Genomic DNA, 18,074 nt, shown 5'->3' on the forward strand with positions numbered 1-18,074 from the left:
TTGAACAATTAATCATGCATAATTCATCCATAAACTGGCGTCAACCATTAACAGCAACCGTACATCTGCAGTACACATACATGTCCCCAAACACACAAAACTGTCAAGAGTGGTTTAGCAAAGCATAAGCAATCGAATCACGAAATTCATTCATCAGATCAGACTCATCCTCAACTTTCTCGGGGCCAGGCTGATTCTCAGACGCTTGTCGCGGCACATAGTTATCATCACGGTCACACCTTACAAAGTGTCTATCCCCTATGCCACTTATCCTAATGAAATTATGTAGAGCACAACATGCAACTATGATTTGGCTTTGTTTATGAGGTGCATAAGAAGGGATCTGATGCAAGATGCACCACTTCATTTTCAAAACTCCAAGTGACCTTTCAATGACATTCCTAAGACATGAATGTGCATAATTGAAGGTCTCCTCTTTACCTTGGGGTTCTGGGGCGTCTCGATACTCCTGCAGATGATACTTAGTTCCCTTGTAAGGAGCAAGGTAACCTAGCCGGTTTGGGTACCCGGAGTCCACAAGGTAATATTTTCCTACATCAGCAAAAAATATTTTACATTCAAGTAGTTGAGCAACAAGGAACCAAATGTACTATCAGATAGGTGTGTACCTGCAGGTGGATGTGGAAAGACATGGCTGTATGTTGTTGTTCCATCATTGAATACTCTCATGTCATGTACAGACCCTGGCCAACCAGCAAGAACAAATGTAAATCTCATGTCAAAGTTACAGACAGCCATGACATTTTGTGTAGTCATGCCCTTGCGGCACAAGTGCTGCACAAACTTATCATTGGGCACCACACAAGGTATATGAGTCCCATCTATAGCCCCTATGCAGTCCTTGAAGTAGGGATAGAACCTACAGTTTCTCAGTCTAGGATGCATTGTTCTAAATTGTGGGTCGATGGCTTAATGATGTCAGCAGCAAGCTTCACCATACACTTTAAAACTTTGTTTAACATGTTGGAGACAGTCCCTAGTGACCTCTTAAATCTGTCCTCAGCTTGCCTAACTGTGACAGAACCGCCCAATTTATACAAGATCAAGTACGGTTGTCCCCCTAACACGTTGACACACCCATACTTTCACTCATATAAACCCGGTAGTCCGCCGAGTGTCCCGAAAGACCTCGGTAAATCAACATCACAACCAAGATCGCGTGATTAAGCAAATACACATTACATACATCGAGTTGCAGCGGAAATAATATTACAAAGGGGTTAACAAATAATAGTACAAGTTTGGGTTTCAAAACCGCTTATGAAAACAACATAGCTTTCAAATGATTACATTAATATAAGTTCCAAATATAGTGCTAGCATAAGTGACATCATCCGACAAAAGCATATAGATGAGAAGTAAGTATAGAATCACCGAGCCCACCGGTGGTTAGCCACCATCATCAACAGGTCGAGAACATCACCTGCAACAAGGTGGGATAAACCCTGAGTACTCGAATGTACTCAGCCAGCTTACCCGTCGGAAACCAAAATAAATGACACCAAGGATTATGCATGGCTTTCTTTAGTGGGCTAGCTGACTTGTTTGTGAAAAGCATAAGCTATCATGAAGAAACCATTTTAAGTACTCTGCATCATCTTTATTATGACCTATCCATCTAGGTAAGCACCTGTACTATAGCAATCACTTGATTAACCAATAACATCCAGTTACCAATTTAGATTTAGCATATCCCATACCATCCAGATAACCATCATTGTTCCATAATAATTACTACGATGCAGTAACTCGAGTCAAGTGCTCACTATCCAGGAGCGATGGCGATTCGAATCGATTCCTAACCAGCTGGTGATTTATTCCTTACACAAACCTCACTCACCCGCTAAAGTGAGATATTGATCACCGAGTCAACTTTCCAGGAATCTCGAGTTTGCCAGGAACCACATGTACCTGGGGGCCGACCGACTGCACTTTGGCCTTATCATCCGCCCCCATGTCCTACCACACCTGCTCCGGCACAGTGCGTTGCGGGCAATCTACTCGGCCCGAAAAATCTCCCAGCTTCGCGGTCAGAAGGTACTTTATCCGGCCAGCTAAATGTAAGGCATGCGTTCAACATGACTCGAGGGCCAACAACGATCGGTCCTTAATCGACACAGACGGAAACTAACAGCACCCCAGAACCCTGTCTGGTTGCCTCCAACTTTTTCCGTCCGGTCTCCAATTATCCATCACATGGTTAATTCCAGGATATCATTCTTTCCATAGCTAAATTCTTCCAGTAACCACCTATAATGTAGGTGAGGATATCACCGATCGCTACCGGTCTAAGCAAGGCTAAGCAGTTATTCGATCCTGACCTAACAGGGTAAAAGTAATAAGGTAGGCAAGGATAGTAATAAATGCATCAACGGTTTCAATCAACTCCTACAACTTAATGCAACAATATATAACTCATATATAAAAAGAATTGCTTTTATAAATTAGGAGACTTATAATGCTCCGGGGCTTGCCTGGGATCCGACACAAGTCAGCTCAGTTAACTTGCACCATCCTGGTGACATCTCAGATCCTAGCACTCGCTTAGTCCTTCCATCTTCGGGACAGATCCATCAAACACCGTCTTTGGGTTTGGCTCCAACATCACATTCTTCACGTGGTTCATCTAGCGCACCTAGATGAGATGCAATATGCAAGTGCATAAATCTGAAGAATAGTACCATGAGACATATCAAAATAGCAAGCAAGACAAGCATAGTTTACACTAACACACTTAAGTACTTTGCGATGCTTAACTTAAACATCACACAATCTATCATGCTAAGATGGCAAAGAAGACGACAACATCAAGCATGACACAAGTTTCCCAATGATCTCAGGTGCTCTAACTCAGTCATCACTCAAGGCATAAGTCACACTTAACAATATACAAGCAAACACTATAATTGGAATCTACCAATTTCTGGACATGCAAACAGCAGCTACAAGATTTAGCTATAACTGGAGTTACACAAATCCAAATGACTTGCAAGAAGACATTCTGGAAATCTTATGAAATTGTCTACAATTCATATTTAAACCTATCAGCATGATTACAAAGTTAACCAGGTTAAACAGGCACATTTATCAAAGCTGGTCCAGCAATTCAGAAAGCTACAATTTCTGAAGACCAACTTAGAACAGTCATAACTCACAAACTACTTGGCCACATGCCATGAAAATTTAACACAAGCTAGTTAGGTGAGTTATCTACAACTTTCTTATTATCATCTTAAGATGATTCTACAGTTAGAAGGGTCAATTAATCCAATAATTGCATCGCTATCCAAAACATAGACAGAAACTGACATGCCACTTTAAACAACTATAAATGGAGTTATACAGGTCCAATAAATATGGTTCTAGACTTTTTAGAAAGCTTGTCAAATTCTAAACAACTTTGTTGTAAACACCTAAAGCTAATTATACTATTAAGAAGGCCCCACAATACCAACAATGAAACCCTGTCTAGGTTTGGGCAGAAACAGACACAGAGATTTAAGCAAGTGTAACTCAAGATCTACTTAACCAAAAATCATGATATTTAACTTTTTGGAAAGCTTAATAAAAGTACTACAACTCATGTATTTTCACCAAGTCATGATTCATAACCTAACTAGGCCAATTAATTTAATCTTGCAGGCCTATTCAGAATAGGGTAAGGCAATACAGGCAATTTGTTATTTTTATATCTTAAACTATCAAGCCTAAAATACTGAAATTTTTACCAGACATCACTAATCACATCAGTAGCACTCCACAAAAATTTCATTTATTTGAGCATAAAAACTACAGTTATGAAAAAGACAAGACACCACTAGTAGTTACAAACCTAACTGCATCAATTGATTTTTACAGCACAAACTTTAAACTAAATACTGCCATATTATAGATCTACTGCATAGAGAATTTCACAAGGATTCCAAAAAAGTCCCTAATTTTCTATTTTTACGATTTTTGTACGAATTACTATGAATTATCAAAGTGGAGGCATTCAAATCTGCAAAATCAGAAAAAAAAAATCTAAATCTTGCATCGAGGACCCTGAAGTTTTCACAAATAAAACCCGAACGAACGGATCCTTTACTGCACTATTCATATGAGTCACAACTTCATCACTTAACCCCCTGGAAGACACTCTATTCACGCGCGTGGTCCACCTTCTCTTCCTCAGGACGGCAGCAGGGAGAGGTGGCCGGCTCGCGGCTCCGGCCGGCCATGGTCGTCGCCGGCGACGGTGAAGTGGCGGGGAGGGACCCTGGGCCTGCGCGCGCACGCTGGCTGCCCAGCATGGCCCGACGCGGCCTGTGGTGGCGCGGGCCACAGCAGCCGTGGCGGTGACGGCAGCTTCACTGACGGCGGGGAGCAACAGAGGCCAACGGCGCCGGTCTAGGAGGTCCAGAGGCGCGGCGCGATGAGGAGAAGATGATGCCGTTCTTGGTTCGGACGGAGGAGGGATGGAGTGGAGGCAGTAGCAGCGACAGCGAGCTCGGCGGCGGCATTCATGGCGGCCGCGCTCTGGCGTGCGTGAGCGCGAAGGAAAACGCCAGGGAGGAGAGTGGAGAGGAGAATGGGGACTGGGGCAGCTAAGGCGCTCGGTTTGAAGCAGCAGGGCACGAGGTGGGCGTGGCACGGAGGTCGGACGCGCGTCGGCCATGGCTGGGGCGCGCTCTGGTGCATGGCCGCCACGAAGTCATTTCATCGAGTACGTGGCGTGCGTTGCTGTGCCCGACTTGGAGTCCGTTTTTGGGCCAGCTCTGCTCCGAACTGGGCTATGGGCCTTGAAGCAAAATTCTTCATCTTCTGATGCTCTACAAACTTGATAAGGTGCTCGGCCATTAGGCTGGTGGATTAGCAGATAATTAGTACTAAACTTGATAGTGTCAGTGATTTGACAGCGACAAGCAAACATCCAAAATTGATGGTCGAAATGAAATGCAACTGGTGCCATCTTCTTGTATGTTCTTCCCCATCATGTAAGCTCCAACTTTTACATTTGGATCAACTGAAGTTTTCTTAGCAAAATTTGGAGAACGCGGAATGCCAACAGCGATGACAATGGATTCCAGACTTAGAAAATTTTCTAAGTACTGAAAACAGCTGTCAATTCAAAGTTTGAGCCTCGATTTGACTTAGTTCCAAGTTGATCTGGCTCTGGGTCCAAAAACAAAGTTTGTTCTACTCCACTCAAACTTCAACTTTTATTAAAGGCCCAACTTCATAACAGGTGCAGAAGCTTATAGTTCTACTTTGATCAAAGAAGGACCACGATAAAGCTTAAATTATCCGTTGTGACCCATTGTGGCATTTTCTTGGCATTTTCCCAACATGAACCTTTCATGACCTTTTGTTGTAGAGTTCATCTAGAGTCATTTGGGCATGGTTGCAAGTTTTGGTTGACATCTCATGTTCTCATTCACTTAATAGCGCAATTCAAGCACTTAGTAAAATCATTCCAACAAGGATATAACTTATCATTTCATGTGACTTTTTGATTCCAAACTTCATGAAACTTTTCGAGTGTCCAATATAGATGGGTATTGATGTGAGACACATGAAGATATCCCAATCACACCACCTAAGCATATATCTTGAAAAGGGGGTCTATCGGCGAGCAAAGGTGCAATATCCAAGTTTAGGTTGGGCTCGTTTCTATAGGTTTGACCTTGACACCTCCATCGTCACTTAATCTGTCATGTTTAAGCTTAACCCATTGCTTAACTGGTGGCAAACACCTGGGGTGTTACAGCCTTCCCCCCTTAAAGGAATCGCGTCCCGAGATTCGATGCGAAAGACTTTTAAGGGAAGAGAAACATGTCATCCAGTTTCCAACATTAGTGATAGCATTAGGCTACTTAACTTCGGAGCATCAGAGAGGCTAATTTGGTCATGACACTTTCTGATACTTGCTCTTCATCGTAAGCTGTTGTCTGAAGAATTTCCTTCTTTGGCCTTCATGAATTATTGTTACTTTGGGAGGAATCCAAGATAGCAATGTCCTACATACTTCGTCCTTGATGTACGAAGAGCGATACAAACATAGACTAAATACTTGCAGCATCTACTTCCCAAGTGGATATAGCACAGACCTTATGGACTTTTGCACTAGATGATAATCTTCTGAGGATTACTCGTTGCAATGGTTCCATGTGTGCAGTTCTCTTTCTCTGATAACAATATTGTATGGTCTGAGTCTGCTGAGTGAGTGGTAACCATAGCAGCTGACTCTGTCGGCTCAACGTTCTCGGTGATCATTCCTTAGGGAGCCTTCGTATCCAAGTTTGCACAGTGATCTGGGTTGAATCTAATGCAACCTCTTGGGTAAAAACACATAAAAGGTACCAAAGGCATGTCAGCATTAGAGAACCATTGACGTAGAAGGATGTTAGCGAGGCTTGGAGGGCAATACAAGTTGCAAGTAATCACAAAACTAGGGACTAGTTCACTACCAAGCAGGTTGAGTACAATTTGCCTTCGTGGTGCAGTTGCCACACAAGTTGGGTTGACTTGCATCGTAGCAAAAACCAGCCTTCTTACTACATTTGTCGTCGAGGCTTCCATTCTAAGGCCAATCAATATCTCAAAAACCATAATCCGAAAATCTATGGTTTAACACCCTTCCCATCTAATTTTTGACTTGTAACGGCACAAGTTGACTTGTAGAACATCTTGACTGCTCAACTATTATCGATACGAGAGGACAAAGGTACGGCACAAACATGGGTGCAAGGAGTCTTCTCTAGGGCATGGAGGGTTGTCTAACAGCGATACACCTACAAGTTGTAATTCCTTGGCATGAATTACAAACACAACCGTCTAATGCAAATGATGATCGCAGTCACCGCGAAATTGCAGATTCTATACCCTTTTGTTTTCTATTCATATCTCACAAACTACTGCTCCAATATGCACAAAATTTGGTGGGCGGGTAGATCCATGGGTCTTTTAACTACTCACCAAAAATCAACTCAACTGGACACCGTTTGACCATCCAAACAATTCATCTACCAAAACTGTTGTGTTCTGAAATGGCAGCAAACCGAGCCGACAAGATATCTCTTAAATCCAATGTTTTACTCAACCAATACTCAAACCAACTTAAGACATTGAAGGGTCCTAAGCAAGGAATGAGATCACCAAGTTTGGGGTCAATCCAACTTCGTTTGAGTCACTAATCGCCGGCTTGAAGATAACCGGTTTAGTGCCACAAAATCTGGACATATTTCGTGTTCTCCCTTTTCTTTGCTTTCACACATTGATGTGTGTGTTTTGCACTCTCTAACCTTTCTCATAGCAGCAGCAGCCTTTCCCTAGCTAAGGATGGAGGCTAGAGTTTTCCTTACATGCTTCTCTGGTAACACTTCAACCATCGTTCTAGACACCAACTTGACTATGCACAAGCATTGGACTTGTGGGCTGTTTTCGCAGGTCACAAAACATTATTCCACATGTAGGGCATTTCTATATTGATAAGGAACCATTCCTATATATCCTTCGGCACTTCATCCAATAGAGTCCGGACACATGTGTAATTGGCACCTTGGGGCATAAAGAAGCTAACTAAAATCAGGGACGTGCTTTCACTAGCTCCTACCTAGCCGATACAACGTCTTGTACTATATACGTGATTGTCCAAGATGGAATTGACTTGATAGCACATTTGGAGAAGAAGTAGCACTTGCATTGTGGGGCCAGGTTTGCTGTTTCCTTGATCAACATTGTTCTGTGAGATCTGGCCTTCATAGTTACCAAATAGTCGTTACCTAACTGAAGGCTAACTTTCCTACTGGTAACAAATCAGTTGTCCCTCAACACTAAAAATTCTAAATCTGCACTCTGCCAACAATAGTTGTGTTTGACGCATAACTGATGGTCGCCATCGAAGTCAGTAGGCAAGGGGTCACACTAGCGATGGTTGATCTCGACTGTGCGATCCGCATGCACATAATATCTCGGTCCATTCATCATCTGACTGATAACTGGCTCCACCTTAAGTGTGGTGCACCTTTCTGATCCAATGAGAATGACATAAGTTGCTCACTGATGACTGTCATCACTACAGGGACCGTCAAGTAGAGTCACTTGTCCACCATCTCTCGCAGTCTGCTTATGTTCCTGTTAGTGACCTGTTCTTCAAAGGTTAACCGTTGGACTACTCCAGAAGGAAATCCGATTGCATCTAGTTCGACATATAGATCTCTTGACATGATAATGAGAGATAACCAAGGAAGAGCTTAAGTGAGAATAACATATCGGTGCAGTTCTGTAATGGATCATGACTAGAAACCTCGATACCAGCGCGTTCCGAGCAGCACAACCTTGTGTGCGCGCCCACAGGAGGCTCTCAGTTTCGTCGCGGCACCATAGATCGCTAATCGTGGCACCATTACTGAACATATAACCTACAAGAAATCTCACATGGCACAAATTGGGTTGCATAGGAGCAAGCACTATGCGAAGGAGGGATAGCAAACAAAGGTAGTCACAAGGTTAGGAGTCAACAAGCAGGGGATCCGAAAATCAAAACACAACGCAAGAGAGCATAGCTTAATTGCCAAGGACAACTGAGCAGGGGACTTCTTGCCGAATTTCCATATACGTCTTGTGTCCACCAAGTGATTACCAAAACTTGGACGTGGTTCTAGGATAGCGCTCTTCAACACTCGTATGCTTACCGAGGACAAAAGGGGTGATAACTATGGCACTAATTAGATAACAAGCATACCTACCCCCACTTGGCTAACTAGATGACATTATAGGTTAAGCATGTAACCACCATTATTTCTAGCAAGGCTAAGCACACACTTTTCTCAAGCACTTCCTATTCAAGCAACATGGAACAAGGCATTCTTGTTTAACTCCACACAAGGAAGATAGTAACATCACATTGATCACAAGTTACTTAGTATTAGAACAAGGTGAGGGAAGCATATTATGCACAAGCACAATCATGATGCATGCTCGTCCTATTCGTCCTCACGAAATTGCCAGCCTAAGGTGGCAATCACGTTCTATGTCGGTGACATAACACGTACTCTCTTGATATATAGCTAGTCGTCAGCTACATTCAATCTCCGTATTCGTGGTTAGCGTACCTGCAGGCAAATTCATTGCAGCCCATAATTTCCTAAAAAGGCATGTAAAGTAAACAGTAAACTAAATACTTTCGTACATACATCTCCCGATGTATATACTCTAGTATCACAGCTACCCGATAATTATACCTGCAATTAAGTACCTTCATATATACATGTGTGTGACATGTAAATATTCCAGTAACCACAGCTAACTTTCCCCTAGACCGACAGTTGGACGGTCATGCTCTCACAACTCACACTTACCTGGGCGTAGAGGCAATTGATCCATACATTACCATTCAAGTGAATGGCATCCATACAATAGCACGCCGTATGGACAACGAAAGTAAAAACACCCATGTTAGTACTTAGATAGCCACCTAATAGTCCTTAACTGGGCATAAAGGAAGATGTCGCTAGCATAGTTTTGCAAATAAGTTTTGACAAATTTGCCTGTAGCTAAAGTTTTAGTTAAAATAGACCTTTTAAAACCAAAACTTAGCTTTTAAAACTATGTACCTGACAGTATTATGCTTAACCTCGCTCTGATACCAGCTGTGACAGAACCGCCCAATTTATACAAGATCAAGTACGGTTGTCCTCGCTAACACGTTGACACACCCATACTTTCACTCATATAAACCCGGTAGTCCGCCGAGTGTCCCGAAAGACCTCGGTAAATCAACATCACAACCAAGATCGCGTGATTAAGCAAATACACATTACATACATCGAGTTGCAGCGGAAATAATATTACAAAGGGGTTAACAAATAATAGTACAAGTTTGGGTTTCAAAACCGCTTATTGAAAACAACATAGCTTTCAAATGATTACATTAATATAAGTTCCAAATATAGTGCTAGCATAAGTGACATCATCCGACAAAAGCATATAGATGAGAAGTAAGTATAGAATCACCGAGCCCACCGGTGGTTAGCCACCATCATCAACAGGTCGAGAACATCACCTGCAACAAGGTGGGATAAACCCTGAGTACTCGAATGTACTCAGCCAGGCTTACCGTCGGAAACCAAAATAATGACACCAAGGATTATGCATGGCTTTCTTTAGTGGGCTAGCTGACTTGTTTGTGAAAAGCATAAGCTATCATGAAGAAACCATTTTAAGTACTCTGCATCATCTTTATTATGACCTATCCATCTAGGTAAGCACCTGTACTATAGCAATCACTTGATTAACCAATAACATCCAGTTACTAATTTAGATTTAGCATATCCCATACCATCCAGATAACCATCATTGTTCCATAATAATTACTACGATGCAGTAACTCGAGTCAAGTGCTCACTATCCAGGAGCGATGGCGATTCGAATCGATTCCTAACCAGCTGGTGATTTATTCCTTACACAAACCTCACTCACCCGCTAAAGTGAGATATTGATCACCGAGTCAACTTTCCAGGTATCTCGAGTTTGCCAGGAACCACATGTACCCGGGGGCCGACCGACTGCACTTTGGCCTTATCATCCCGCCCCCGTGTCCTACCACACCTGCTCCGGCACAGTGCGTTGCGGGCAATCTACTCGGCCCGAAAAATCTCCCAGCTTCGCGGTCGGAAGGTACTTTATCCGGCCAGCTAAATGTAAGGCATACGTTCAACATGACTCGAGGGCCAACAACGATCGGTCCTTAATCGACACAGACGGAAACTAACAGCACCCCAGAACCCTGTCTGGTTGCCTCCAACTTTTTCCGTCCGGTCTCCAATTATCCATCACACATGGTTAATTCCAGGATATCATTCTTTCCATAGCTAAATTCTTCCAGTAACCACCTATAATGTAGGTGACTGGATATCACCGATCGCTACCGGTCTAAGCAAGGCTAAGCAGTTATTCGATCCTGACCTAACAGGGTAATTAGGTAATAAGGTAGGCAAGGATAGTAATAAATGCATCAACGGTTTTCAATCAACTCCTACAACTTAATGCAACAATATATAACTCATATATAAAAAGAATTGCTTTTATAAATTAGGAGACTTATAATGCTCCGGGGCTTGCCTGGGATCCGACACAAGTCAGCTCAGTTAACTTGCACCATCCTGGTGACATCTCAGATCCTAGCACTCGCTTAGTCCTTCCATCTTCGGGACAGATCCATCAAACACCGTCTTTGGGTTTGGCTCCAACATCACATTCTTCACGTGGTTCATCTAGCGCACCTAGATGAGATGCAATATGCAAGTGCATAAATCTGAAGAATAGTACCATGAGACATATCGCAAAATAGCAAGCAAGACAAGCATAGTTTACACTAACACACTTAAGTACTTTGCGATGCTTAACTTAAACATCACACAATCTATCATGCTAAGATGGCAAAGAAGACGACAACATCAAGCATGACACAAGTTTCCCAAGATCTCAGGTGCTCTAACTCAGTCATCACTCAAGGCATAAGTCACACTTAACAATATACAAGCAAACACTATAATTGGAATCTACCAATTTCTGGACATGCAAACAGCAGCTACAAGATTTAGCTATAACTGGAGTTACACAAATCCAAATGACTTGCAAGAAGACATTCTGGAAATCTTATGAAATTGTCTACAATTCATATTTAAACCTATCAGCATGATTACAAAGTTAACCAGATTAAACAGGCACATTTATCAAAGCTGGTCCAGCAATTCCAGAAAGCTACAATTTCTGAAGACCAACTTAGAACAGTCATAACTCACAAACTACTTGGCCACATGCCATGAAAATTTAACACAAGCTAGTTAGGTGAGTTATCTACAACTTTCTTATTATCATCTTAAGATGATTCTACAGTTAGAAGGGTCAATTAATCCAATAATTGCATCGCTATCCAAAACATAGACAGAAACTGACATGCCACTTTAAACAACTATAAATGGAGTTATACAGGTCCAATAAATATGGTTCTAGACTTTTTAGAAAGCTTGTCAAATTCTAAACAACTTTGTTGTAAACACCTAAAGCTAATTATACTATTAAGAAGGCCCCACAATACCAACAATGAAACCCTGTCTAGGTTTGGGCAGAAACAGACACAGAGATTTAAGCAAGTGTAACTCAAGATCTACTTAACCAAAAATCATGATATTTAACTTTTTGGAAAGCTTAATAAAAGTACTACAACTCATGTATTTTCACCAAGTCATGATTCATAACCTAACTAGGCCAATTAATTTAATCTTGCAGGCCTATTCAGAATAAGGGTAAGGCAATACAGGCAATTTGTTATTTTTATATATCTTAAACTATCAAGCCTAAAATACTGAAATTTTTACCAGACATCACTAATCACATCAGTAGCACTCCACAAAAATTTCATATTTATTTGAGCATAAAAACTACAGTTATGAAAAAGACAAGACACCACTAGTAGTACAAACCTAACTGCATCAATTGATTTTTACAGCACAAACTTTAAACTAAATACTGCCATATTATAGATCTACTGCATAGAGAATTTCACAAGGATTCCAAAAAGTCCTAATTTTCTATTTTACGATTTTTGTACGAATTACTATGAATTATCAAAGTGGAGCATTCAAATCTGCAAAATCAGAAAAAAAAAAATCTAAATCTTGCATCGAGGACCCTGAAGTTTTCACAAATAAACCCGAACGAACGGATCCTTTACTGCACTATTCATATGAGTCACAACTTCATCACTTAACCCCCTGGAAGACACTCTATTCACACGCGTGGTCCACCTTCTCCTTCCTCAGGACGGCAGCAGGGAGAGGTGGCCGGCTCGCGGCTCCGGCCGGCCATGGTCGTCGCCGGCGACGGTGAAGTGGCGGGGAGGGACCCTGGGCCTGCGCGCGCACGCTGGGCTGCCCAGCATGGCCCGACGCGGCCTGTGGTGGCGCGGCCACAGCAGCCGTGGCGGTGACGGCAGCTTCACTGACGGCGGGGAGCAACAGAGGCCAACGGCGCCGGTCTAGGAGGTCCAGAGGCGCGGCGCGATGAGGAGAAGATGATGCCGTTCTTGGTTCGGACGGAGGAGGGATGGAGTGGAGGCAGTAGCAGCGGCAGCGAGCTCGGCGGCGGCATTCATGGCGGCCGCGCTCTGGCGTGCGTGAGCGCGAAGGAAAACGCCAGGGAGGGAGAGTGGAGAGGAGAATGGGGACTGGGGCAGCTAAGGCGCTCGGTTTGAAGCAGCAGGGCACGAGGTGGCGCGTGGCACGGAGGTCGGACGCGCGTCGGCCATGGTGGGGCGCGCTCTGGTGCATGGCCGCCACGAAGTCATTTCATCGAGTACGTGGCGTGCGTTGCTGTGCCCGACTTGGAGTCCGTTTTTGGGCCAGCTCTGCTCCGAACTGGGCTATGGGCCTTGAAGCAAAATTCTTCATCTTCTGATGCTCTACAAACTTGATTAAGGGTGCTCGGCCATTAGGCTGGTGGATTAGCAGATAATTAGTACTAAACTTGATAGTGTCAGTGATTTGACAGCGACAAGCAAACATCCAAAATTGATGGTCGAAATGAAATGCAACTGGTGCCATCTTCTTGTATGTTCTTCCCCATCATGTAAGCTCCAACTTTTACATTTGGATCAACTGAAGTTTCTTAGCAAAATTTGGAGAACGCGGAATGCCAACAGCGATGACAATGGATTCCAGACTTAGAAAATTTTCTAAGTACTGAAAACAGCTGTCAATTCAAAGTTCGAGCCTCGATTTGACTTAGTTCCAAGTTGATCTGGCTCTGGGTCCAAAAACAAAGTTTGTTCTACTCCACTCAAACTTCAACTTTTATTAAAGGCCCAACTTCATAACAGGTGCAGAAGCTATAGTTCTACTTTGATCAAAGAAGGACCACGATAAAGCTTAAATTATCCGTTGTGACCCATTGTGGCATTTTCTTGGCATTTTCCCAACATGAACCTTTCATGACTTTTGTTGTAGAGTTCATCTAGAGTCATTTGGGCATGGTTGCAAGTTTTGGTTGACATCTCATGTTCTCATTCACTTAATAGCGCAATTCAAGCACTTAGTAAAATCATTCCAACAAGGATATAACTTATCATTTCATGTGACTTTTTGATTCCAAACTTCATGAAACTTTTTGAGTGTCCAATATAGATGGGTATTGATGTGAGACACATGAAGATATCCCAATCATACCACCTAAGCATATATCTTGAAAAGGGGTCTATCGGCGAGCAAAGGTGCAATATCCAAGTTTAGGTTGGGCTCGTTTCTATAGGTTTGACCTTGACACCTCCATCGTCACTTAATCTATCATGTTTAAGCTTAACCCATTGCTTAACTGGTGGCAAATACCTGGGGTGTTACACTAACTGATTGTGGTGCCCCAATCATCCAAAGAAACATCCCTAGAGCCTCAACCGAGGTGGACTTAGTACTAGATTTTAGGCCATATGATTGTACTAAAATATCATGCAGTCTATGGAACATAGGTGGGCTCATTCTAAGCATGCTATAACAGGCCTTGCCATCCCCAAGCTTCCTCTGTACCCATTCCAAACCAGTCATGACAGGTTGCCTATACTCAGCCCTATTCAAATGTTTGTCAATGTGCAGGGCATACTGGTACATACCATAGATAAAAGCATCATCTTCAGCATCCTCTAACTCAGCCATCATCATCTCTTCTAAATCATCCCAAGGGTCTACACAATGGGTTGCTGCTACTGATACAACATCAACCTGTCAAAACAAACAAGGAGTAAACTCAGCCATGAATCACGTTACAAATCAATGTCATGCATGACTACGTTCACTGACATGTGCCAGTCACTCTCACCCATGCATCACATAGTTCAAATGGTCACCATACTTGAAGTTCACCAAACATTACTACATTTAAGTTGTTGAAATAAGAAACATCACAAACATAATTGAAACACACATTCATGCACTACAGACTTAGTTCAAATGACATAGGACATGACTGACATTGTTTCAGGACACCATTACGACATGAACTTCAATTCAAAGACGAAATAAGATAAGATGGTCTATGGGTCGACCGGCGCAGCTTGCTCGATGATGATCATCCTTTCTTCAGGGCCGTTGGCAAGGAAGAAGTCCATATCACTTTCATTGTGGATGATGTTGTACAGCCCCTGAACAATGTTGGAGTCTGTGCACTTATACCCATCTCCTTTGCTATCTGGGTGACCCTATCTATCTTCTAGCTAAAGGCCGACCATGAATTGTGGTCCTCTTGCTTCCTGTGCTCAAACATGCTCTCCATCAGGCAGAGCCTACGGTTGGCAATTTCATTGTGTGTCCTCATGTTGTCCATTGCCCTCAGTGCTGGGCTCTTGGACCTCTTGCGTGGGCTGGAGGCAGTGGTGCTCGTGCTGCTGGCCCTCTTGTTGCCAATGCTAAGTGGGGTCAGCTGGTCATCCTGCTCATCTGTTGCCTCTTCATCAGAGCTTCCACCATCTAAGTCAATAGTACCACTTTCACCAGCAACAAAGGAGGTGGAGCCATCTACTATGTTTCCAGTAAACATTTTGTCCATTTGATCTAAGTACTCAGGCAAACCTTTCCTGAACTTCATCAAATCAGATTGCCCATGCAATATGAAATCATTTGTTATACAGTGTTTTACTTAGTAAGTGCTGAAACCCAGAAGAGATAGATAGACCATTTACGTTGGTATTTGCTTTCCACCATGCATCAGTGGCCTCAACAGTTCCATCGTCGCTATGGCCTAAGCCAGAGCCGTAGCGGAGCTTGTTACAGAATGCCCATTGGGCCTTCAGCTGCCTTAGCCTACTAGCAATCTGCTCCCTATCATGGACCAAACCTGTTGCTGCTTGGTACCTCCTTAAGAGGTCCCTCCACCCAGTCTTGCTCATGACTCCCTTGGTATAATTGCCAATGGCAATTTCATGGCACCATATGTCACAGAAAATCTGAGTGTTCGGTACAGTCCAATTTGCCTTGTGTTTGATAGCCTAAACGATTCATAACAACACCAGGAATTATGAAAACAAAATGCAACCTAGTTTTTTGTGCAGTTCTGTAACAGGACATGGTAAATGGCATGTAACAAGTTTCAGTTCACCACATGTATAGAGATTAAAGCATTTGGTAAACACTTAAGCTAGGTTAATCAATATCTACAACTGTTGTAGCTTAAATTTGTATCACAACACACCCATAGCACCAGCAACTAAATAATACATATAGCACCCTAGACATATGCATGTAACTCAATAGATCTACTACTAAACAGAAGATCAAGGAGAAAGGGAGTCGCATTTGTACCGAGATTCGCGGGGCTTGCGTGTTGTCGTCCTGATTGAAGTTGTCATCAAGAATGGCTGGCCCCGGCCCACGTACACACGCACTGTGGCCCCTGCAACGGCCGAACGCGCCTCCCCATGGACGAGACAGAGGAGGGACAAAGCCTCCTCCAATGGATGTTCCACCCATGCCTGCTCCTTGTCCTCCTCCGCCGGTGATGCCAGTGTTCGACCCCGAGGTTACGCGCAATGTTGCGGGAAGGCATGCGGATGGGGGTGGGAGCCATGGGGGGACCTCATTGTCCCCTCGAATGTAGCCCGCGTAGGCCTGCATTTGCATCCAGTCCTCGCCGACGTTAAGATCCAGCGACTCCAACCCCAGTCGGGACTGGTTGAAGCTGCTGGAACCTGAGAAGGTTTGCGCTGCATCGGGAAAGAGGCCGCTACCGCCGTCATGGCACCAGGGATTAGCGAGCGCTAGGAAATCCCTGGTGCGCGCATCGTTGCCGTGGCCGGCGCCGTCGATGCCGTGGTCGCCATTGTAGCTGGCGCCGTTTATGTCGTCGCCGTCGTGTCCTTCCATCACCAAACGCGCGAAGGTGGTCCTCGATCCGGACTCCGACGGCGTGGATCTAGTGGTGAAGCTCGTGGATCTGCGCGGCGACGGTGGGATGGTAGGAGACCGGCGGCGGTGGGAGGGAGTGACTGGCGGTAGGTGCTAGGGTTCAAGAGTGGATGAGAGTGAGGGATAGAGGGCTAGTGTCAGGCTAGCGTGAATTGATAAGGGGCGGGTGGGGGTACCAGGCGTCCTTCATGCCTCCCAAGCATGAACAGTATGAGGCCAAAAAATTTTGGATGCCGTTTAGTTCCAAAAGGCCCAAAGTCAAATTTTTTTGGGCTGGGCCAAAATTTTTTGAAAACTAACCAGGCTTTATTTGTGTCTGTAATGTGATAGCCCATATTCTAGATAGATCAGAAAGATGGCCAGTCTTGTGATTCAATCTGTGCCCTGTTCGCTTGGCTGATAAGCCATGACTGAAAGTACTGTTGGCTGATTTGTTATGAGAGAAAATAATGTTCGTTGGTTGAAAACGTATGGCTTATAAACCAAGCGAACAAGGCACTGGTCCTCGGACTTTATCAGGACTTCTTTATGCAACGATCTGTAGATTCAATGAAAGACTACCCATTACTAAAAAACAATCCCTGGTCTAGCCCCGCTTTGTAGTTGCCTTGTTCGCTTGGCTAATAAGCCATGACTAAAAGTACTGTGACTGATTTATCGTGAAAGAAAAATATTATTCGTTGGCTAAAAAAATACGACTTATAAACCAAAAGAATAGAGCGACTAGCAGTAAATGGGCGTGTTGGTTGCCCGCATAAGGGCAAACCAGGCTCTCCAGATGCAGCCTGCTCATGTTTGGTTCCCTGGCCACCCTCCTGACCTAGGCTCCGCTCATGCAAAGGCCTCTCCTGGCCTGGCTCAAGAGGAACGCCCAAATCGGCCATTTTTCTTCAGCCTGGCTCGCTCCATGCTCCCGCGAGCTCGTGCGCCTAGCGATTCCATGCGTGGGGAGATGGCGCGAAGATCCTAGGGTTACCTCCCCCCGTTCCCGCCATTCACCGCCTATATATCTTCCCTCCCGCCGCCTCCCTCTCTTCTTCTTCTTGTCGCTCCCCGTCTGCGCCGCCGATAAGCTCCACCTCCTCTTCTCCTCCCCCGGTTCTTGATGGATTCATGGCCTCC

The 18,074-nt window shown here is 44.0% G+C and overlaps 1 pseudogene; it reads right to left on the reverse strand.

The window, feature by feature from the left end:
- Positions 1 to 103: 103 nt before the first annotated feature.
- On the reverse strand, positions 104 to 16,910 carry LOC136470732 (uncharacterized; annotated as a pseudogene).
- Positions 16,911 to 18,074: the final 1,164 nt, after the last annotated feature.

Source organism: Miscanthus floridulus, chromosome 8 (assembly GCF_019320115.1).
Source record: "Miscanthus floridulus cultivar M001 chromosome 8, ASM1932011v1, whole genome shotgun sequence".
NCBI lineage: Eukaryota > Viridiplantae > Streptophyta > Magnoliopsida > Poales > Poaceae > Miscanthus > Miscanthus floridulus.